Source organism: Bos indicus x Bos taurus, chromosome 10, assembly GCF_003369695.1.
Source record: "Bos indicus x Bos taurus breed Angus x Brahman F1 hybrid chromosome 10, Bos_hybrid_MaternalHap_v2.0, whole genome shotgun sequence".
NCBI lineage: Eukaryota > Metazoa > Chordata > Mammalia > Artiodactyla > Bovidae > Bos > Bos indicus x Bos taurus.
This window is the reverse complement of record NC_040085.1, coordinates 73,134,801-73,136,695: the sequence shown is the minus strand read 5'-3', so window position 1 is coordinate 73,136,695 and position 1,895 is coordinate 73,134,801. Positions and strand designations below refer to the sequence as shown.

At 47.2% G+C, this 1,895-nt stretch overlaps 1 pseudogene; it reads right to left on the bottom strand.

Moving 5' to 3' along the window:
• Positions 1–470: 470 nt before the first annotated feature.
• On the bottom strand, positions 471–701 carry LOC113899535 (annotated as a pseudogene).
• Between the last annotated feature and the right edge of the window lie 1,194 nt (positions 702–1,895).

Below are 1,895 nucleotides of genomic sequence, written 5' to 3'. Positions count from 1 at the left end.
CAGGGCAATCTGCTCAATGGGTCCACTGATTCAAATCTCAGCCAGAAACACAAACATACCCAGGATAATGTTTAACCAGATATCTGGGCATCTCATGGCTCAGTCAAGCTGACACATAAAATTAACCAAGCCAGGACTTTAGGAACCTTGTCTATTGAGCCTACTGGAGAAGCTGGCACTGAGGATTTAGGGAGTAAGTTACACATGGCCCTTTCCTTGGCGTTACTGCTTTGTAAATGGAACCTACAGAAGAGATAGCTCTGAGCATATGGTGGTTACCTGGGCTCACTGCCAGGGGTCTTGAGTCTGGGGGCTGGAGCCCAGGCATTTTAATCTCTAGCTGGAAAGAATAAGAAAGAAAGGGAGTCAAGGTCTTGGAGGACTGGCTTTTCATCTGTCTTTTTCTCTTTTTTCGTATGCAAAATGTGTTTATTGGGATGGTTTTCCATTCACCTTGGCATAGGGTACTTTCAGTGGTGCTTCCATCTGAAGGAGCATCCTTCTGGAAGCTTGTTTTTCCTCATAGCCTGGCAGAGGACAATAGAGCAGCCAACACACAAAACTACTGTTTATGCATGGCTAAAAGTGGTGGTGATTGAATAGCATCCTGGGCATTTCACATCCACGAAATAAGAACCAGGCATTTCTTCCTGTGTTTTCTATTCTGGAGAGGGATGAAGGAGATCCTTGGCGAGAGGCATGTTCTTGTGGCGAGGTCATCACCACCAGAAAGGACTTCATCTCTCTTTTGTCACAAACCACTTCTATCCTTAAGACACTAAAACAGTTAAGATCAATATTCTGCCATCGTTCCCCCCATTCTATTTCACTGACCCACTTGCCAGATGGGGACAGTAAGGCCTCGAGAAGGGTGTCCATTGGCTCAGTGTGTCAAGGCAGGGGGAGAAGTAGAATCGCAGCACGGGGACAAAGTAGAAGATTCGTGGAGTGTGTCTACGATGCCCTAGACCTAACCTGGGAGTGGGGCAAGGTGAGTGAGACAGGGATTCCACAGTTAAGATTTTCAGGGCAAATCCTCCCTGTCTGTATATTTAAAACACAGGCCACAGTCCATGCATCCAAGGCCCATTTCATGTAGCTTTACATCCACATCAAGGAAGTTCAATCTTTGAGAAAATAAACACTGACCCAGCTTCAAACAAGTCAGCCCTCCTGCTATTTATTTTTAGTTCTCTGGATGTGTGCAGATTGTCAACAACACAGTAAAGAAAATGCAGAAAGGCATAACTACTCAGCCAATAAGTCCTGTCTCAAAGGCTCCTGGGGACAGTGTGTTATGATGACCTTTGCTAGGGAGGTAACTCTGTCCCTGAGGAAGAAGTGAGATGGGTTTAATGTGGGGTAGATTAGACATTCCAGGCTGGTGCCTCCTGAGAAAAGGCGTGAGTCAGGGTGAGTGAGGCAAAGTCTGGGTCCTCAGGGACTGATCAGAATGAGGAGTCTCTGTGTGTGTGTATATGAGGGTGCAGATGAATGTGTTTTATGTGTGTTTGTGTGTGGGGGGACGGGGTGTGTATGTTGGAGGGGTGGGGCGGGATGGAGGCTAGGAATCTGGGCAAGTCTAATGATGGGTTTTGAACCAGAGAGGGGAAACTCTGGTTGTGTTCAGTTCAATTCAGTTGCTCAGTTGTGTCTGACGCTTTGCGACCCCACGAACCGCAGCACACCAGGCCTCCCTGTCCATCACCAACTGCCAGAGTTTATCCAAACTCATGTCCATTGAGTCAGTGATGCCACCCAACCATCTCATCCTTTGTCATCCCCTTCTCCTCCTGCCCTCAATCTTTCCCAGCAACAGGGTCTTTTTAAATGAGTCAGCTCTTCGCATGAGGTGGCCAAAGTACTGGAATTTCAGCTTCAACATCAGTCCTTGC